Here is a 23,135-nt window from a genome sequence, read left to right on the forward strand (position 1 = left end):
CTCTTAATGAATGTTAAAAGAATAAAGTGATTATTGTGTGTGTACGTGTACGTGTGATACTATTGGACAGAAAAGGCCAAGTCATTTTTTCAGCCACGTTTCTCACCAGTGGTTATATTCATCCATCCAGCATTGGTGTGTAGTGGAGCCCACATGAGTGTTGTGTGGCATTGCTTAGAACCCGATTCAAGTCTGCGCGGTGTAATGGACAAAGACCAATCTTTGAAAACAGACAGAGAGAGACCAAGGAGTTTTAAATCAACTCCAGTTTTGTTGTCAGTCAATCATTAACATGGTGTGGGTGTGAGAGAGAGAAAGAGAGAGAGAGAGAGAGAGCGAGATGGAGGACTCGCCACCGTCTACTCCTTCAGCTCAAACCCAAAAGTGAAAATGGTGGTTTCTTATCAACTCCCTACAGGCCCCCACTTTAAGCAAGTCTCCCACTTTAACTAAATCTTTCAGTCCACACATCCTGAACCCCCCCACTCACACACTCTTTCATACACACACAGAGAGCGGTGCCAGTCGGATTATTTAGGTTAATTGGGGCACGTAAAAGTGCAGCCTATTTGGGTGGCAGTTTTGGTACTTCGTTTGGAAACTGGTCGCTTGTGGGGTCACAAAGGGGTGTGTGTGTGTGGGAGGGGGGCATGGAGGCTCACGTTATTACAGTATTACATTAATCAGATGACTGGCCTTTCAAAGAGCAATGGTTGGAGCAGATACTGCAGACAGGAATAGCCAGAGGGAAGAACTTATCTACACTTTAATTCAATTCTGATTAAATGCTCAGGATTGATCTGACCAGGCCTACCTGGCAACAGACGTTCTATCACCCGCCACCATCCACCATCCTTCACTGCTTGTATATCACAGTCTCACTGCTGGCCTTTATTTACATCACTCGGATATGTCTGAGATCCGGTGTGTGGGTATTCTACTGATTCCACTGGCTTATTGTGTTCCTGTTCTTTAAACAAGATAAAGAGGATTGGAATTTTTTATTTAATTTGACTTGTTTGGCACCAAAACAGATTTAATGCATCATGTACAGTGTCTGTTCTTCTACTGGAATAATTTACACCATTGTTCCTAAAAAACGTCAGACTCTACATACCCCCTTCATTCTCTTACCATCTGGAAAAAGGTACCGCAGCATTCGGTCCCTCACTGCCAGACTCTGCAACAGCTTCATTCCACAAGCCATCAGACACCTGAACACTCAGGGACTGACACACACATCCTAGCACTTATGTTCAGAACACACTGCAGTATTTGCACAGTGTTACTCTGCACCTTAATTACCAATTTCACAGTATTTTAGTGCTGTCTTTTTCTTTGTTGTCTAAATTTTTTTATTTCACGTTACACTTGTTATTCTGCACTGCTTGACTTGCGCTGCCTGTGTTACATGTTCGCACTTTATGTAGCCCAGTTTGTTGCTCAAGTGCACGTTATGTCAGTATGTAACATTGTTTAAATGTTGTACCAGGCTCTGGAGAAATGTTTCATTTCACTATGGACTCTCTAGCATGCATGTAGCTGAAATGACAATAAAGCTCAACTTCAACTTGAAGTCTTTGGTGTTTGGTAGCTTGATAATAGTAACAGCACTACATGCCATGTGTGGGGTTTGTTCTCGGGACATGTGTTAAAAAGTGGCATCATCATACATTATATGCAAAATTATATTCATGGCTATGTTACTGGACGGCTTAAGTGACACCTACCAGTGGGTTTGTCCACTCATTTATTTGCCCCTTTCTCTACAGGACATACCCAATTGGTGTTGGCATTTACCTGATTCCATTGATTGTTGGCAGTGGTCTTAACTAGGCATGCAGTTGTCAAATTAAGAAAAATGAAGAAAATCTAAATGATGAAAGAGTCCTTCACACATGACATAACCAGAAAATGGAACATGGAAGTATTGTAGCACTTGGACCCAGAGGAGCAGTTTTGAAGAACTTGCTTTAGGGGGCTATTGTGGTCAACTTGAACATTGATCTTGATGTCCAGACTTAGATTGTCTATTATTTTGCAAAAGATTGAGAAGCAGCTTTGCGTGTTTGTTTGTCTGTGTGTGTGTGTGAGAGAGAGAGAAACAGCACACACGCTTATTCCAGAAACCCTACAACAGCTGCAATAACTTCATGCTTTAGTGTGCCTCACTATTAGTGTGTATCAGTGTGTGTGTGCTAGTGTGTGTCTGTGTGATTAAATTTGAATACCCAGCCTCTAGTCTATCTCAGTAAGTGGTGGGAGAAAAAGGATTTGGGTTCTTGCTTTATTGCTTTGGCATTTGTGGAGCCCCCCCATCAAAAACAGAGTGAACAGAGGAAGACAGTGTATCGAACAAAAGAGATTAGGCGTGGATGAAGAAGAAGAGAAAAACACTGTAATTTTTGTCAGAGCAGTTTTTGCCCCGGAGGAAAATGAAATGATTTCTGATTAATAAAAGGATGGAGAGGGACTCTCAGTGTGTTTGCTAATTTACTGCCTTGCGGGAAAAAAAACAATTTTCATCATTTCTGTGGACAAAAGCCCAAAAGATAAAGGGAAGTAAGACAGACTAAAGCTGTAGAGGAATCGATGATATGAGTAAAGATATTTTCCTCATTGTCCTCAATGTTCAACTGAATGAATCGGAGTCTGCTTAACACCTCAATACTGCACCCCATCTAAAATGATGTGAGCCAGAGTGCTCGTTGATTGTTTTTTTTTTTTTGCCTCATTTCTGGAAGAGTTAATAATGTCACTGTGAGAGAATCATCTGTGGAATTATCCATGGAAATTATATGAATTATGCAGCACTGGTTTGCTGAATTCTATCACATGCTGCAGTGTTGGCCAGTTGTCCAGCATTATAAACAGTTCCTGGTTTCCCCATGTCATGCCATTTAATGTTGTCCTGTGTAATGGTGTCCTGTGGTTGTAAGTGGTGGCCGTGGTAGCCTAGAGGTTGGCCTAGTGGTTAAGGAAGCGGCCCCGTAATCAGAAGGTTGGCGGTTCGAATCCCGAGCAGCCAAGGTGCCACTGAGCAAAGCACCGTCTCCACACACTGCTCCCCGGGTGCCTGTCATGGCTGCCCACTGCTCACTGAGGGTGATGGGTTAAATGCAGAGGACAAATTTCACTGTGTGCTGTGCTGCTGTGTATCACATGTGACAATCACTTCACTGCACTGGGACGAGAAGCACATGGTTTAGAACCTGTCTACATGAAGGTATGATGCAATGTCTCCTGTCCCCAATCCTTTTTTACCAACTCTAAATAATTTTAATGTTACAGTTATACAATTTAACACTCTGTAGGTATGCACATTTAGACCAGGAGAAGTGCTGTAGCATAGTTGCCCGTGACACTGTGACACTGCCCACACCATACTGGGCTTTTTCTTCTCAGAAATTAAATGAAAAACTTGTGGGTGTCGATAGCTGCAAATATAATATCTTGCAGCAAGTGTAATCCAGCCAGTAATCCCATCTTCAGTGGCATCGGTGATAAGGGACCTCCTGATATAATGAAGAACTGTAGCATTGCTTAAACACAGTGCTTGCCCCCTTATTTGGACTTCAGTGTTCAAATATGTACTCGTTACATAGTTTTGTTCTATGTTTTAGTTTTTGATCATTAATTAAAATAACTGTAACTGAGCATCAGAGATTTGCCAGAAGATTCTGTTAAACCAGACCTTCCTCCTGCCTTCATATGGCCTTATGTTGGGTTTTGCTGGTCCAGTCATCTAGCTCTGAGTCAGTGCTGATGGCACTTTACATTTACATTTATATTTACGGCATTTATCAGACGCTCTTATCCAGAGCGATCAGTACAATCAGTAGTTATAGGGACAGTCCCCCAGGGGCAATTTTAGGGTTAAGTGTCTTGCTCAGGGACACAATGGTAGTAAGTGACTCTGTAGTCTTCTGGTTCATAAGCAAGTGTGTTACCCACTTGGCTACTACCGTCCCATTTTAAAGCCTAGCATGTCTTGGACACACGTACATGGCTTCCTGTACCAGTGCTGGTTTAGATTTGAAATGACTCAGACATCCCGCCTCATATATCATGCAAAGGGCCACTCACCGATGACATAAGGACGAATGGTTGTGGGGACTGGTCACATTTAGGAATGGATGTGTAAAAATGGAGGACGGAGTGGAGCTGCATTTTTCCAATATAAAAGCTGGTTCCAGCTGTCAGTCCCCTTCAACCCGATGAAGGAAGGAAAGCTGTCCTGCTGGTGGGAACAGTGTTGCCCCCGTCACCCCCCCCATGACCAAATTAACCCTCTGCATATAATGACAGGTCCGTCTGGGCTGATATGGGGTAGTGTATTAAAAAAAAAAACCATTAAATTATTGTTTATGCTAATTTACTGGGGCAGTGGGGTTATAGCTGGTAAAGAGGTGATTTCATAATCAAAGTATTGCAGGTTCAAATCCCGAACCGCTGACGTGCACTTGATCGACGTACACATGTGTCACTGTGTACTGTGGTGTGTTTCACAACCAAAATCACTTTCTTTTTCAACCAGCAATATTCAACCAAAATAAGAAAGAATTGACAGCACAGCTGTTTTACACATGCGTTTAGAAAAAAAATAGCTTTACATTTACAGCATTTATCAGACGCCCTTATCCAGAGTCCCCCCTGGAGCAACTGAGGGTTAAGTGTCTTGCTCAGGGACACAATGGTAGTAATTGGGATTTGAATCTGGGTCTTCTGGTACGTATGGTTCATAGATCTATTCATAGGCGAGTGTGTTACCCACTGGGCTACTACCACCACCATACAAACAGGACAAACATGACCCGTTTGTACACATATTCAAAAAATACTGAATACAATTATAGCAAAGTAAACTCTGATAATTGCAGTTTGCTACTTTGTAACTTCTATTGAATGTGCTACTTCATTAGAATACTCCCAGCAACACTGATTAAACTGTGCCTGTGCATGCGAGTGCGAGTGACTGAGTTACTCACTGTTTTTCTGCCGACTGCGGTTGACTGTGTGTACGTGTGTAGTAACACCACGCATCTTTAATTGGTTTCACCCCAGACTGTGCGTTCTTAAAATACTGTCTCGAAACACCACTGTTCTGTCTCCGTCTTTCCCCAAACCTCATGTAATATTAATCCCAGCGCGCCGCTAGTGTTCTTCTCTTCCTCTCAGCTCTTGAGTGCATGAACTCTCCCAACAATGCAAATTTCACACTTTTGCACAGCCACAATCTTTTTCTTTATTTCCTTTTTATGTTTATTCATTAGAGATTCATTTTGGCCTGAAAAATTCCCCATAGAATATGTTCCGATAATATATCCTGTACTTTTCCTTTCCTGTGCATTTCCTTTGTGCCTTCATTTGTTCCTTTTTGGGAATTGGGGTGAGAAGTGTATGGAGCTAGTGAAGAGGAAGCGACATGGGGTTTTCATCTCTTTACAAGGGGGGTACTCTATAGGACTTTTTAGAATAATATGGTGAAAATTAGTATTTATTTAAAAATGTCTAAAAATTCAGATTTTTACATGCGTTTTGTTTTGATGACTCTAGAGCTGAGCTTTGTACACAGGGGTTGTGAGAGGTTCATACAGATAACCCACAGCTATTTTTATTTAGACTGCACACTTAATGAATTCCGTGTAGCAAAAACTCTGAGGCTCATGCTCATGTGCATATGTTTCTGTCTTTCTTTCTTTTTAAATTTGGTGTTGCACCATGGCAGCCGTGGCGCAGGCAGGAGGACAGAATCCACCACCAACCACAGAGACGTAGAATTGTGATTAACTGAGTGTGAGCCGACATACAGATGTTTCATTTTCTGTGTGTGTGTCTGTGTGTGTGTGTGTGTGTGTGTGTGTGTGAGGCTTAATGTGATCTTTTATATTTTAGTGGGATCCAAATGTCCTCACATGTCATTTCTGCACAGGGAAGCAGGTACAATAGCAAACCACCCCTCCCTGAATCTGTCCATCCATCCATACTGTATATCAATCTACTGTGTTTTTTGCATAATTATGACCTGTTTGTGTTAAAGCAGCTTCTCTCATGAACGTCTCTGTTCCACAGGCCAGAATCATCACTAGTTTGTGTGTATGCAGATTACATCTTTATTTGGAGCAAACTGATTCCTCAGTATAGGGCAATTTATGTCTGTGTTGTCTAACTGTCACCCAGTCAAGCATACTTGGGTAAGTGATTTATTACAGAAGGCTCCGAACAGGGTTTTATAAATTACGTGTGTTATCAGAACCATAATAATCACAAATAGATGTTGCCTAATGTCATTCCAGATGCAGCTAAATCAGATTTTTAATGTGCAGACACTGAGATTAATGGAGGTTCTGTGTGACTGTGTAATGTGCTGCTCATCTACTCGTTAGCAAAACCTTATTAATGTGACTTTAATGCTGACAGGTAAAAAACTGCTAAGTGGCTTTAATGATTTCTGTAAATTCTTCTGCTCCGCTGGTGAACGCATAACGCCATTCCTCATGATTAAGGGTGGAACATTACCTTTGAGAGTCTCTGAAGGTGCCGTGAAGAGGTGCATATCAACAGAGCAGCTGTGTCTTTCATAAAAAAAAAAAAACTTCCAGAAGATTAGCACTTTGAAATTAGTATAAAACATGCTGTTAACCCAATAAAAGCTCATGAACCAGCACCATGTGCATGTGTTACCATACTTTAAACATGTTGTATTAATGCAATAACCATACATGGTACAGTGCTGTGTCAGTCCAGCATTGGTGGTCGGTCTGGATAAGGGCGTCTGATGAATGCTGTAAATGTAAAATGTATTAGCCTTGTGTGTAAGACATCTATGAATCAGAAGACCACAAAGACACTGGTTTAAACCCCACTTACTACCATTGTGTACCTGAGCAAGACACTTAACCCTGGAGTGTCTCCAAGGGGACTGTCCCTGGACTAGATATAGTAACAGTTTTCACTTTTTGTATCTTCCAGACTGGGTGAATGTGTCATTACACACTCATTCATTCACTTTTTATACCTGCTTATTCCTAATCATGGCAGGGTGCACACTCACACACACACCACACCCGACAGACAGTTTGGGGTCCCCAATTCACCTAGCGTACCTGCTTTTGGAAGCCAGGCAGGAATCTGGATAGCAATAATAAAGGGTAGTAAAAAGTGGGTATTACTTTTATTATATATGAATCATTATAAATCAGCAACAAAACGTATGTGAGCACATAGGTTTATGTGTTGAGCCTGTGTGTAATGGTTCAGATGCACAGTCTGTGTGTTTTCCTGTTACCTGCTTGTTTTTCTTTGTGTGTGTGTGTGTGTGTGTGAGAGAGAGAGAGAGAGAGAGAGACATCCCCTTTCTTTGACCTCCTGGGTCAGGTTATTTGTTTTGCTGGCATTCTGTGCAATTCTCCTTCGCTCCTGCCAATTGCACCATGCCAACATTTAAAAAAAATGACAGAAAGAAGGGGGAGAAAATGAAGAGACAGGCTGCCAGCACACGCAGCACTGGAGACCTGCATTAGGATGCTTTGCGGTCTGCAAGGTAAAGAGAGATGTGATGGACAGAGCAAGCGAATCAGATGAGGAGAGGAAGGTCTGATAGTTGCCACTGAAAGACGGCCCAGAGCATAAACAGCACAAACACTGGCAGAGAAGATAACCTGGAAATCCCACCCCCCAATGACTTAGTTAATCTGCTGCATTCTGGTCATGATATGGCATAGAAATATTCACTGCACACACTCCACACAGGGATGTCTTGCTGCGCTTAAGGGCGTTTTTTGCAGAAACTTTCATAATCTAGACATGGCTTGCTTGTACATTTAATTGAATGTGTAAAGTGCTTTTTCTTGGTCCTACACCCAACAAGCAGCAGCATTTACAGTTGAAAGCGATTTAAGTGCAGCACAGCACACGGTGACACAACGAAATGTGTCCTCTGCTTTTAACCATCACCCTTGGTGAGCAGTGGGCAGCCATGACAGGCGCACGGTTCCTTACCCACTAGACCATCACTGCCCCATATCTACTGTATCATACATATTTAAGTCTTTGTACAGAAGTCTATTCAATTTCCATTATGCACTTATTTTAGAGAAGGTCAGAGGATATTCTGTGTCGGCAGATTGACATCGGTTGCACATATTTTTCATTTCTTTTTAATGTGCTTGATCTCTTCTCTGATAGACGCCTGCATTCCCATGAGAATGAGCAGGAATCACTTCAGTGTGCTGCAGCGGGTTGTTTCCAAAAAATTACTACTGAACTCTCTTCGTTCATCGACAAAGTTGCATCGAATGGAGATTGAATCAGTGTCAGTTTTGTCTAAAACATTACAGCGCATTCATCTGTCAGGGGCAGCATGCAGCAACAACGCCCTGATGCTGAGCTGTCCGTTTTTTGTACGCAGAAACACTTCCAGAAAGGGAAAATTGCAGAGCCCTCATACCACTATGCCACCATTTGCACTAATGTCAGGAGGTTCTGGGGGATGAAGGAGCCTGTTTATTTATTTATTTATTTATTTTGCATAGACACATTTGGTCCAATATGTCTTACTCCTTCATTCATTATAGTGAAAGTGTGTTTTTCACAGCTATGCTTCCATACAGAGATAGGCAAGAAAGCTCCTCCTGCCTGAGGTGAAGGGTGTCTCAGGTCTTTGATGACATCTGGAGACAAGCCCATCTGGTCCCTGCTGGAGGTTTCCCTGTCCCGGACGGCTGCACGTCTTCAGCAGGCTGTTTCAGTGTGACAGTCAGAGCCGTGTGGCGCCACGTAATAGAACTCTGGAAAAGACATTGTGTGAGGTCTACGCCTGTCCTCTGATGTGAGTTTGGGCTGTCCTCTGAGACAATATGAAAGCTGTTTCATGTGAGGGTTCTGAAGGGAGCCTAGAGTGTTTGAGTCATTCATCAAAAAGGTCAACCTGTGCGAAAAATCTATCGCAGCCACTCAGAAGGGGTTTGTGTGTGTGTGTGTGAGAGAGAGTGAATATGCACACATACGGTTCATCCCTCATTGGCATATTGATCAAAAGAGCACAGATGACCGTGCATGTCCTTTAAGAGCGTTTTTTTTGTAACAAATAGCCTTCCTGTTGCTTGGAAAGTGCTCGATTGTATTGGTTTAAAGTTCCTTTAAAGAATTTATTCAAATCATCTTGCATCTGGAGCAGCATAATTTTTCTTACACACACACACGCACACACACATTCATATGCTACATAGCAAAAAATATATTCATCGGCTTGCATTTCCAATATAATTTTGACAAATGAAATATACCATACAGCTCAAATATAATAACAATATGTTCTCCTGCTTAACTGCCGCCTCGGGAGTAAAAGTGCTCTGTGAATTTCAATGAAAGTGACTCTAAAAATGTGACAGAAAGAGTAAAATCTGAAGAATTGTGGGTCAGCCCACGGCTTTCTTGGTCGTAAAGACCTACATGTTCTGCGTAAGCCACTTTTCTGCGATCGGCCTGGGTTCTTTACAGCCTTCATAGTGAGTGCGGCAAGCGTAATCATGTCATTACATCTTAATTTGTGTCTAATATTTCCAATGTTGACTGCACTGCAGTGACAGCTGTGACCCATGAATAGCAGCCCCAGCAAAAGGTAGAAAAAACCATAACCATGTATGTGCTTGAAATATTTAGTAGTATAGTGAGGAGGTTTTAATAGCAGACTGATGCCAATGGAAACGATTTTCAGGGAATTGACCCCTCAGTCAGATGATATATTAGTGCAGAAAAGGTTTACCTGTAAACCCTTTACTGAACAAAAGAAATGAGCAGAAAATAAATAAATTAATACTTCCCCTAAAATGGAAATTCAAAGCAGCACCATACTCAGAGACTCCAGATCTCCACCAAGGACAACAACCGGCTCCTCTCTGATATGCAAATTTCAAAGCAGAACCATGTATTTTGAATGTATTTTGACATTGGCTGGAATTGTAAATGTGGGTCTATGTTGCTGATGCAATCACTTTTGTACAAGCTAAAGTGAGATAAATCTTATGAAATGTATCGTCTCTCTTTACTGCCTTCAGTTGGATTGTTAAGTGCTGTGAAACTGAAACTAAAGTTGGGTATCTACTCTCTAATGGAAGGAAATGCCTCTTCCTTGGTCCATGGTGTATATGTGGACAACAAATTTCAGGGGGAAATTTTTGCATAGTCATCCTCATAGGCAATCAGACAGCCCAAAAACCTCCCTGGTGGACATAAAGACATGGATTGGATTTTGGATTCATGATTATTATTCAGGGAGTATTTTTGTTTCTTCAGACAACCTCTTGGTAAATGTTGCATTTTATACGTCTAGACATTTTTCTCGAAAACCTTTCATTGAAGGGTATGGAGGATCTCATGTCAAGATGCCCTGGTACTCGTCTCCCTGGCAGTATCACTGCTGCAGAAGCCGGTGCTTGATCAGCAGAAGGGAGCCATGGTCTGAAGACGGAATCTTCTTTTCTGAAGCTGCTGTAATAGCGTCTGATCCCAGTACAGCCAGCTCAGCAAGCCACCACAGGCCCCAGGGAGTCAGGACACATCGCTCATCTATACCGCTCTGCCATTGTTATTTCTTCCATCTTCCCTTGCCCCTGTCGCTCCATCTCCCTGCAGCCCATTTAATGTCTCTTAACAATCCTTCCTCCCCTCTTTTCCCTTTTTTATGTTGCACCCCCAACTCGCCCACTACCTCGTTTAATTTCACTCGCCTTTTTCTTCTCCTTTTATGTTCCTCCCTCCCAACCATCTAAGTGTGTAGAGTAACTCATCAGTGTGCGGAGACACACAGGTGATGTCCCGCCTGGCATTGTTCATAAACTTTATTATCAGCCTTTTTTTTTTTTTTTTTTTTTTTACCCCACCTTCTTTCTTCAAACTGCGGTCGATTTAAAGCTTGGAAAATATATGTTCGGTCACCCCCCCGCCCTTAAATGCTCTGGCTGTAAAAAGGAACAGCGATTGCATTCGCATCCCCCAAAGGACTCACTATAAGGAAGGTACCAGCCGACCTCGTCCACTTAAATTCCCGCACTCTTAAAGAGACAGCGCTTTCACATTCCCGCGCTGCATCACCCAACAGGGATTTGGGCGTGGCAGTGGAGACGTGCCGTTTCCGCTTGGAAATTCCTCTCGCTTTGGCCTTAGAGATTAAAGGAAAACCAGATTCCTTTTTAACGCCTTTGTCCGAATTGATGTGAATTGATCGTTCAGGTGGCACTTCATTGATTTAAAACATGAGCATAATGCGGTGCATGCTGAGTGTCCTGGAAAATAAAAGCGCGGTCATAAAAACGGGAAGCACTTTGTCAAATGACTCCCTTTGCTGCCAAAATAAGTTTGGTTCTGCAGTGAGCAGCTGTGGATCCTCCTGATTTCCCTGTAGATATAAATGGTACCAGAAGATTGGGTTTTTTGCGTGGTTGATCTTTAAAGAGATCTGAACATACTGACTCATGGCACTGGTCTGTATGATTTGAAACCACGGTGCATGCATGCTAACTCTCACTTCAGGCCATGTCAGAAATGCTCGCTTTTCGGGAAGAGCCCGACACGGCACGAAACGGCATGACTTGTGAGGACAGCCGTCAGGTCTTTTCATCCTTCAGCCTGTTCACCAGTTTAGTGGATCTTTCTCTGGATTCTCCAGTACATTCACGGGGTCTTTCATGCAATCTCTACGCTTATCAGTTATTTCAATGACTATGTCTATTGATTTAGTCTATTGACCAGATTCAGTAATGCTTTAGCAGTTGGACCTCAGCTTACCATTATTATGTTCACTGTGTATATTATATTATTATTTTAAGAGATCCATCACAAATACAGATCCTGTCAGCCCGTTAAAAAGCCAGGTCAGAACTAAATATGGAAAGTCTGCTTGGCTCTTTTCTTTTACAGTTACATTTCTTTTTTGCCAGCAGTGCCTGCTTAAGGCACCATTTATCCCCGGCTCTTGCCAGGTAGCCTCTGCACCCTCCTCATCCCCTCTGCAGCAACTGCTTGATTTCTTTTAACATTTTCATTTCCCCTTACAGGAGAGGACGGTGTTGGGCTTTCATTGTCATTTTGCCAGTGAATGAATGGCTATTTTCCTCTCCAGTGGTGAGCAGTTCTAATCCTAATTGCCGGCAGCAGGGAGATAGTGTGTGAGTGAGAGGTTAAAGCAGACGAGACAGAACTGCACAGAGTGAATATGTAGACTGCACACACGGGTCCGCTGCTACATACTCACAAACACACAGGCAATTATATTTACCAGCCATGACCGCAGGGGTTCTTTCATTCCAACCACTCACACAAAGACACATACTTCCCAACATCACCAGCAACACAGCATGCAATTATTTACCTATTACGGATATCGCATAGATCTCACAATCTTTCCCTCCCAATTCATCACCCAGACAAACTTAAAAAAAAAAAAAACACACACACAACTAGACATTCCCTCTACATACTCACACACTATATACAATTACATAGACTTTTATTATTATTATTATTTTTACCATTTCATATATCGACATCTACACACAACAAACAAATTGACAATAAAATTTTTGTTCATTCTCAAATAAATCATGCCCTCTGTCATGCAAGCTACTGAGAGATGTCATACATCATAGTTCTGGCTGTATGTGTGTGTTACAGCTCCTATACAGAAGAAAGTTTCTTTGGAATCAGTTCTTGGAAAGGAACTGATGGAACGTTCCTGGCATCTCAGCTCCTAGACTGACTCTCATGCAGACCATTCTGCTTTATTTAAATATCCAATACCGCTAATTTCCCACAGACACACACCAAGATCCTACGTAGACCATATTGTCTAACAATCAGACAATCCTACCTTCAGTGTCTTGTGAAGAATCCCAGAAACCCAGCCTGAGAGGTGCAGTGGAAGGGCTCATTATGTTCAGGAAATGAAGCAACTGAATATCTTGGGGAATCCATCAGCATTATCATACCATCATTAGAGAGACTGACAGTATTTCACTCACGCTGACTGCCATGCTGGAAGACACAGACTTGGGGGTTACACCACAGGGCTGTCCCACCTGGACTTCTGCTGGGGAGCAGTGGGGGCCGTCAAATTAGACCGTGAGGGTGATGGTGCATGGAGGTGCATGGCCTCCGTTCCGTCTGGCTATACAAAGCTGTGCCTACCTGGGAAAGCCTGGGGATGTATGCTATTTAAACCCGGCAATTAATTTCCCACAAAATGAAGCACGCAACACACACACACACACACACACACACACACTTCAAAAATTCTTGCCATAAAGAACAAATTAAAGAGATTAAATAGTTTCTCTTTTCATTTCTATGCACAACTGATTGCCGCCTTCAGCGAAATAAGGAAAACGAATAATTGAATGAATATTGAAAAATACAACAGAATAACAAGTAATTACTTCAGCATTTTCTCTGTGCACTAATTAAAGTGGTAAAGAGGCACATTTTGCCGGAGAGAGAGTGGCGGTCGGGGGGGGGGGGCACAGGTATTCCTCCGTCTGTTTCACAGGGTTACCCGTGTGACCGAGCTCATTAGCTCAGGCTGCAGCTACAGGCAGGATCCATGCAAATGCAGTCAGCTGTGCCAGAGCGGCCCCACTGTCACAGACACCCTTGGCGTGGGTGACATGGTACCTATTTGAAGATGCCAAGTGGGATTATTCCAACGCGTTGCCTGTCAGGAGTCCGTGGAGGCTAAATAATGTGGACAGCTCACTCATTTTATATCTAACATATAGCAACAGTTAACAGACAATTAAGGGTTCATCAATAAACAGCACAGCTAAAGGTTATCACAAAAGTAGCAGACGATATTAAGAGGTGTGAGATATGACATGTCATATTAGCACTTTTACGGGAGTTTTTACAACTTGTTTCCATATCAGGACTTGCGAGCATATTTAGCATATTTATGGTCTTCAGAAGTGGTAAAAAGTGCTGTGGTGGTCAGTAGCTACTTTAAACGAGAAAGTATCTTTTCTGAGCTTCCGCGCTGGCCAACACTTTAAGCTCATCTTACAAGCGGGCTGGGTATTGTTCAACCTTGCTCACACAGAGCTTTCTGTTTTGAAGCCATTATTTAGATTTTTTTTTTTTTGTCTGTGGCAGACACTCCCAAAAGTCCAAAATGGGTTTTTGAGATTCAGCACGCTGGCTGGAGTCCCTTCTGGGTGTGGGTTTATGCAGCTTCGGCCTTGACTGCTCCGCACATCAAGTGTGAATGTCAACCTTGCCCTGTCATTATCAAAAAGCATTGACCTTATGTGGACTGGTGGTATTTTAATGACTGATTAAACACACGCATACACACGTCCACTATAATTAGTCAGCTCCATCATCCGAGCAGATGAGGAATAAATGTCTTAAGTCAGAGATCTTGCGTTGGATCTTAATGAGTGCTTTTGACAGACAGGAATCCCAGCCTCATCCATTTTGTGGTGTCAGAGCCAATCAGAAGTCGTTCCCCCAGGCCCTGCTGAGGCGAACAGACATGATGGAGCGTGACCATTTCGCCTTTCGCACAACTGCCTTCCAAGTGCAAATATACTGTGTGCTACTCACATTAGATATGAACCATGAAGACACTTTATAGTGAATGGGGGGACGTAGTATGTGCTAGTTGAGTTTCTTGACTGCAGAACAGAACAGTCTAGAAGAGGCACAGTACCGTACTGCCCGAAGAAACAAAAAGCAGGAAGGTGCAAATGGCATGAATATGTCCATACATTGACAGTGGAAGAAACAGGCAGAAACAGAAACAGGATTGAGGTGAGGAACTGAGGTGAGGTACCATGTGGGTTTTTCAAACAAGCAAAAGGCTTGAAAACTCACAATCAAGGTAAACATGAGGAAGCATCTTTAGCCTTGAAACCTATTGACATTACCAAGCCAGAAATATCCTGCAGAAACATAAATCCAAACTTTTCAGAAAAAGTACATTGATCCGCCAAACAAAGTTTTGATTGTCAAAGTGCGTGGCTGCAGCCTAGAATGCAGTTGAGGTAAAGTTACCTCCACAAAGAAGGTAATGTATGATGAAGCATGGGCCAAGCAAGAACATTCAAATGATTCCCTTTCACAATCCACACCTAATAATTCTCTGTAAATGCACACATGATCGTCACAAATTCACATATCATAAAAGGAGTTGTTTTTTTTTATCCTCGGTGTAGGTCTGAAGTCCCTGGGTGCTCTTCTGGTGTTAAATGAATGTTAGGGTAGTTTTAAGACGGGATTAAATTATCCAGAACTAATTAGACTGGCGAGTCGGGATACGTTTTAGCACCTTGGTAATGGTCAATGCGTTGTTTTTTTCCCCTTAGTGCTGATCCTCAGTTGGCTCAGTCTGATGTCTGCGGCGGATCTGTCTACATCAGCCGTTCATATATCATCCTTCACTGTCTGAAAAACACAATTAGCTCTGGATTTCTGTACTAAGTAATTGGTCTTGTGGGTGACAGAAAATGAATCTGTTTCTCTTAAATGGCAGAATTGGAAATGATTTCTCATGAAGATAATCAGATTCATAATAGTTTTTCCCTTCTTTTTGGCATTGATTCCTAGCTCTCTATGCAAACGTACACACAGGAGACTAATTCATACTGAGTTTCGTAATATAGGGCCAGAATTAACAAAGACGCACTGAGCCTGTTCTATTCACCGGCGAAACATGGGTACTGTAGAGAAATCTGCAAAGTAAAATATTGAGTTTTTTTGGCATCATTACATCAGCCTACAAGCTGAGGACGCATGGCATGTAAAGGCAGATGAAAAGGAGAGAAAAAATCATACAAAATGTATAGGTTTTACTCATACATGCTGGTGGTTTTAAACTTTTTTTTATTTTATTTTAGCTCATCAGCAGTTTTAAAGACAGTTTGCCTGGTCCCTCACAGCTCCGACTCAGCGGGGGGCGGAGTTTTGCTGCAGGGCGCAGCTACAGTGTTGCTCTGCTGCTTTTGCCGGGCAGACAGGTTGTTCTTGGCAGATGCCCTCTGGTTGTGGGGGATGAGCTGAGCAGTGGTAGGGGGGTGTAGTGGATCAGGGGAGGAGGTTCTGTACCTTCTCAAACTTATTTGGAGTTTCTCAAACAGTGTGCAGTTAACAATTAGAGGAGTTGCTTTTAAAAAGTCTGATTTCCAGCATTCAGTGCCTGATTGGACCCTGCTATTGGGCTGGCATGTAAAAAAATCACAGAAAAAAAATAATTTTACAACTGCTTCACCAATGTTCATTATATAACTTGTTAAAGGGACAGTCCCCCTTGATCAACTCAGGGTTAAGTGTCTTGCTCAGGGACACAATGGTAGAATGTTGGGTTTGAGCCTGTGATTTTGAGGTCTTCTCGTTCATATGCGAGTGTGTTAAAGTCTAGGCTACTACCACCCTGATACAGATTGATACAGACAACAGTCATGATATTTGTGTACCACTGGTGGCCTAGCAGACAAGGAAACAGACCCGTAATCAGAAGGTTGCTGGTTCGAATCCGCGAGCCACCAATGTGCCACTAAGGTGCCACTGAGCAAAGCACCGTCCCCACACACTGCTCCCCGGGCGCTTGTCATGGCTGTCACGATCCGGTCCGAAATGGGGGTTACTCCGGTCCGGGATCCGGACCGGAGTTTAATTGTTGTCCTGTGTAATGTTCCCTAATCGTTTTCACCTGTGTCAATTGTATAAAGCTGCCCTGTTCGTTTCTGTTCGCTGTCAGGTCTTTAACGTTATGTTCCGTGTTCACCAGTGTCTACGTCTCGGATGTCTCCCCTGTCTTGTGCTTCACCAATTAAACCCCGGTTTCATGATGTCAGATGAAAGCGTCCTTCATTCCACGTCTTCTCGTCACTCTTCGTCCTCCTCTCTATTCACACGCCGCGTCATGCCCGCATGGACGTGACAATGGCTGCCCACTGCTCACTAAGGGTGATGACACATTTCGTTGTCACTGTGTGCTGTGCTGCATTTAACGTTATAATTCTCACCTGTGTCCCATTTCCTTTTCCTCTTACATGAGTAGGCTTAGGCCAGTTTGGGATTCTACCTTATACAAAAATATCACGGTTTCTCAGTACTATAGTATAATGCTTTCAGATCCAACACTTATAATATTAGTACATGTGTATGTTAACTTCAAGTACTTAAGTAAATAAAACAAACATTTTATCTGCCTTGACTGGATATTTCAGCAATTCCTGACGATTGTAGCTGGAATCTCTACTTACATCATCTACTTTCAGTTTTAGGCCAAAAATGTATCATAAGCCTAATGTGCTAACTAGGAGCATAAAAATATATTGCTGCAGCATTGCAAATGGATGCCATTGCTTCACTTAAACGGCTGCCTGAATTATGTTGCTTGCCAGAAGCCAATCCAAATACTCGTCTGGTACCTACCAGTCCCTCCAGGAATTCACAATGTTGCGATCGCAACAGTTAACATCAAATTCAGACAATCAACACAAATTTTTTGCGTTTTTCATTTCTGTCGAATAATAGGCGGTAAAGTGTATTGTTGCATGTTGCATGTCCCCTGTTCATTATAATGGCTGCTGTGGATATGACAATATTCACCAGTCTTACCGGGCGGTCGTAAGGGCATACTGATGCTATCAATTGAATTCATCAATTGGAAATCATTTTTCTACCGCAAAGCACTCACGGAGAGCTGCAGACCTGTGCCACCAGCCAAGGCAAATCACCCTGACAGAGTCTCACTTATTTCAGTAGCTTCACAGCAACCTTCCCCAGAACACACAACTTTTGTCACAAAATTTTACAACAACTTTTACATTTACATTTTCAGCATTTATCAGATGCCCTTATCCAGAGAGACTTACAATCAGTTTATCTGCCTTGACTGGATTTTAGATAAAAAAAAGTTAGTCATCCTGGAGGGGCTGACTTACTGATGATATGTGGAGGTGTAATTATGGGACCCCGTCCCTCACCCATGTCTATTCGCTACTGCAGGCCTGCTTCAACTAATGCACTCTACTAATGCGCCATTGGCCTTGGTCATCCCACCAGTGCTTCAACAACACTGCCAAGAAGTCTGGGACTCCAATCAGAGCCCCTCTCCACATCACGCCACTCATCCCGTTCCTCTCTGCCATTCTCAACTTGAGGGGATTTGCTTCAGGCAGAACAGTGGAAATTGTAGAGCACTGTCATGCAGCGATATGAAGGGAGAGAGAAAAGAAAGCAATTATTATTTCTCTTCTTTCTTTCCATCTCTCCCAGGAGAAGGTCACAGAGGATGAACACAGAGCCACACATGGTTTTCATGTTCGGCGGAGGCAATTCTCCAGTCGCTTAGCTGTTTTTATTTGGTATCAAAGGCTCAATGCTCTCAGTTGTCGTGTCTCCCTCCGATTCTGTTCGCTCTTGAACATTTTAAGTGCTATTTTGCTCTTTGTTTCGCTCTACTTTCATTGGCTGTTGACCATCTATCGTCCAACCACCCTCACATTTCCTGACTGTTTCATTATGATTTCGGTTCATTATCACTCCTCTTCAACCACCTTTTTCTTGTGTACATCAATGGCTTTGAACATTTGAACGGATGGGATCAAAAACTGTTTACATTCCTTTTTATCTTTTGTGAAATGAAGACCACGACTATGGTAAAAAGCCATGGAATTTTAGAAATGGTCTACTATGATATAATGTATTTTCCCAAAATGTAAAAAAAAAAAAATTTAAATAGTGGTGGACACAAAAATATAATGCTGGCATTTTAGGTTTTGCTTGTGGCCCATATGTTGTTTGAATGTTTGTTCGTTTGAGTTTTTCTTATGTGACAACCATATTCTGTGGCCATAGTCTGATCTTCCATTGCTCAATAAAAGTTTAATGCATTAATAAATTAATGTTACCTAAATTAATATTAAGTAGCAAAAGTCACTGCTAGCATGGATCAGTCTTGCAAAGATGGAGCAGGACGCAAACGATATGCTCTCTTTTCCGTGTGTGGATAATATCCATCCATGGATTGATTCAACTTTAGCCCATATTTATCCAATACACAGATAAAGGCAAACCTATTTTATTCATATATACATATATGTGTGTGTGTGTGTGTGTGTGTGTGTGTGAGTTTGTTTGTTTGTTTGTTTATATATTTTACCTATCTCTGTGTCTTTCCATTTCTCTTTTTCATTTTTCATTGGGACAGAAGTGCTTGCTGTATGATGTCACTGAGCAAAATGGAGGGAAGGTCAAGTGTGCCTGACTGAAGAAAGAATTCCCCCGACTCACTCTCTCTCTCTCTCTCTCTCTCTCTCTCTCTCTCTCTCTCTCTGAATCCTTCCCTGTGGGATCTCGCATTTTTTGGTCCCAGTTAGAACTAAACGTTCATCAGCAGCTGTCTATTCCCTGAAGGGTTCCCTTGTTGTGAATGTGTGTTCGGTTGGCATAGCGACAGCTTGTCTTTTACTCTAGCGACCCGCCCTCCATGCTGCTGTCCAGTGTCCTCTGAGACCAACAAATACAACCCTCTGAAGCTGGCTTCTCTGTGTTTGTGTGTCTGTGTGTGCATTTCTTTAACATCTACTGATTCTGCAAAAGAAAACAACTATATATATATATATATATAGTTGTTTTCTTTTGCAGAATCAGTAGATGTTAAAGAAATGCATATATATATATATATATATATAAAATTAGAGAAGGAATATCTTGATATTTCTTGTGATGTGTGATGTTTTATATGTGTGTGTGGATGTTAAAGTGCCATCATTTCACACTTAAAGCTGACTTGTGTAAGTGGGCCAGCCCTGGAATCCGTGCTGTTCTGTTCAGTTCTATTAGAAGAGAAATGTGGTTGACCCAGGCCGAGCTGCATCTCTGGCAGGCTCCTCAACGTTCCTTCTGAACTCTGTGCTCCCATCTGTCATGGCTACAATGCTTCAAGTTCTTCATTTCATAGACAATTAATAAGCAGATGTTGCCTTGACGACAGTCAGAGGTTGCGTGGGCAACAGGACACACAAGTATACATCGGCACACTTACTCATGAATTATGGAGTAGGTCTCAGGGCTGACACACACACACACACACACACACACAGACACACACACAGCTGTCCCTGATGCTGTCAGTGTCGACACAAGAATCTGTCATTTCTGAGTCTCACATCTGCCGTAGCACTTTTGGGGATTACAAAGTTTAGATGGGTGCTGTGTTCTTTTTCTCTTCCACTCTCTCTCTCTTCTTATTCTCTGCCCTCCTTTTTCTGTTCAGCCCCAGCTCTGATGTCACAGAGACAGAAATACTCCTGTAGCCGAGTGAGGAGACGGACTGAGAGACAACGTCATGACCGGCCGGAAAAGGGGCGTGGACAGAATCGTGTTTGGAATGTATCCGCTCAGTCACAAATCAATAGAATTGAGATGATAGATTCAGAGGGCCAGCGCCAGAAATCTCCCGGGCGGGTGTAGGTCCCCCCGGGGCGTCCAGCGCCTGTGATAAACCGCTCTGTAAATGTTTTCGCTTGCGTGTCTGACTGGGTGCTGGGGCTGGGACATGTTTGCTGTGGGTGTTTACCAGGATGTTCCATTTTCAGAGACTGCAGCCTTCAGAGGATACAATCTATGAAGGTGTGGCTTTTTTTTTTTTTAGTCCTTGAACGCGTTAAAAGGGACATTCTGGCCAGCTGTTACAAATGTGCAGGGAGTATTGCAGATGGGTTTGGACTCAAAGGACTCTAATTAAGTAAAAAAAATGAAGAAAGAAAAGGAGCCTTGTCATGTCTCTGTAATAAATCTAGTAACATTTGCGGTATGCACAATTATTTTAAATGTGCATGTTTAAATATGGGTGCCAGTCTGTAGCCTGGTGGCCTTTAAATGCCACCATTATGTGTTTAAGTGTGATATAAAAGAAGCACCCGATAGCTGGAGCTGCCTGATAATGAACATGCAAACAAGTTGGTGGGTGGGAATTACAATCAGCAGAGAAAGGGACCGTGTCTTACTTAGGGTAGACAATGGTAGTAAGTGGGGTTCGAACCTGTGATTTTGTAGTCTTCTGGTGTTACACTCACTTGCTCTCTGGTTGCTCTCACTTGCTTGTCCAGTTCAGGGACCTGCGGTGTTCTACACTAAAATGCCCATTTCAGATAAAGAAGCCGTGGGAATCTGAAATCCTTTGTGACCCCACCGATCTTCAGGCTTTCCCAAAAGACTGTGTGGGAGGAGGTGTGCTTATATGGGGCATTATATGGGGCGATTAAAGAGGCGGCCTCGTAATCAGAAGGTTGCATCGAAGGTTCGAATCCCGATCCGCCAAGGTGCCACTGAGGTGAAAGGGAGCATAGTACCGTCCCCACACACTGCTCCCCGGGTGCCTGTCATGGCTGCCCACTGCTCATGAAGGGTGATGGTTAAAAGAAGAGGACAGATTCTGTTGTGTTTGACAAAGCACTTCACTTTCACTTATAGCACAAGTAGAAGCATTGCATTATGATGGTTAATGTTGCACTTTAATTTCGGTCAGGTTTAATTGCTGAGATCTTATCACTGAAAGGATTTAGTGTCCCTGAGCAAATCTGCAGAAAGGTACTGATTTGAATACCTAAACGATTTTTTAGCACTTGTAATGCTCAAGGCTAGTGGGTGAGGAAGTGGACTCGTAACAGGAAGGTTGTGGGTTCAAGTCCTGAACTGAACTTCTTCCACATGCATGAGTTCAGGTCCGAGCCAATGATGGCTTGCGGTTAACTCAGTGCAAAACACACACCAAATCTCACACAAGCAGCTTGCTGTTGAACCTGCAAAGCCTTTTTATTTATCCTGATCGGTGAACCCTCAGCAATCATACCCTGATCCGAATCATTCTCTTCAACAAATACTAACCACGGACTATGTAGATTTAGATTTGTCACTATTCTCATCGTAGCACCGACATTGTCATGGTAAAAAAAAAAAAGAAAAAACCCGCTCATTGCATGGCACTTAAACTGCTTCACCTACCTTTCACTACCTCAGAGTTTGTTTTTTGATGTACTTCAGTTTGTTTAGCAGGTCTTGCAGCAATTCTTATTGTCTCTATTTGCAAGGCCGTCATGTGGTCAGAAACCTCTCGAGCAAAAAGACTAGAAGTGGAAATTCGGGTTCAGCCTCAATGTCTATACCTACAAGGTCTAATTAACTGACCTCTGATTGCATATGTGAGTCAGATACTGATGGGAAAAAAGTGTCCCTACTGTCTTTCTCATTGCTAATTGGAATTTATATGCTAATTGTTCCTGAGAGTTCTTATTCCTCCATTTTTTTTCTTTCCATCCACCTGACTGTAGTCACTGCAGGGCTAATTAAACGGTGAGTGATCCATAGCCACAGCACCCTCATTCCTCCACCTCCACCTGACAAAAAAAAAAGTCAATAAAGGCTCCTCTCATACAACACTCAGACATGAAATTACACATTCTGCTGCAGTGATTTTTAATAACTGATGCAGAGCCTGCAGCGCCATATTGCTCAAACCAAATCATTGGCAAAACACCAAAGCAGAGTTCTACTAATTGAAGGTTTGCTTTTTCCTGCTTTCAAAGAATAATTATTAGGACATTATAATCATTCGTACTCTCTGTTCTAGTACAAATCAATAAAAAATATTTGTTTAAAAACCATCATGTGAAATTGTCACTATTCTCCTTCATTATTAGAATAATGCAGCATTGTTTCCGGTGTTTGTAGCTTGTTCTTCAGTTCAGTTATTACTACAGAGCCGAGTAGTTTTTGTGTTTGAACCTGCCCGTCACCTAAGTGTGAATTGCCGACAACAGGTCTACTGATCACTGGGAATTTCCTACCCATCACTAAGGGGTCGAATCAATTTAGAAATGTGCTCAATGGAAGCTCAAAGCAATGATTACCTCGCGTTAATTAGCGGTTTCTTCACTTTACTTTAATTAGACGTCACCGTCAGTCACGGCACTGTGTTTCCCTCTCCCTGTGGTTCCACATCAGTCACCATGGCGACCACACACACTTCCACAATGGCCCAGACAATTTCACCAGGCTGCCTTTATAGACAGATCATGACCTTAGAGCATGTCACACGGAGTCTCTGTGTGTTTGAGTGATTTTACCCCAGCTTT

The 23,135-nt window shown here is 42.5% G+C and overlaps 1 protein-coding gene across 2 annotated transcripts in view; it reads left to right on the top strand.

Annotated features, from left to right (window-relative positions):
- Window positions 1-23,135, top strand: part of schip1 (schwannomin interacting protein 1) — a 217,226-nt gene that overhangs the window by 79,245 nt on the left and 114,846 nt on the right. The gene's annotated exons all lie outside the window — the stretch shown is intronic.

Source organism: Denticeps clupeoides, chromosome 19, assembly GCF_900700375.1.
Source record: "Denticeps clupeoides chromosome 19, fDenClu1.1, whole genome shotgun sequence".
NCBI classification, from domain to species: Eukaryota; Metazoa; Chordata; class Actinopteri; order Clupeiformes; family Denticipitidae; genus Denticeps; species Denticeps clupeoides.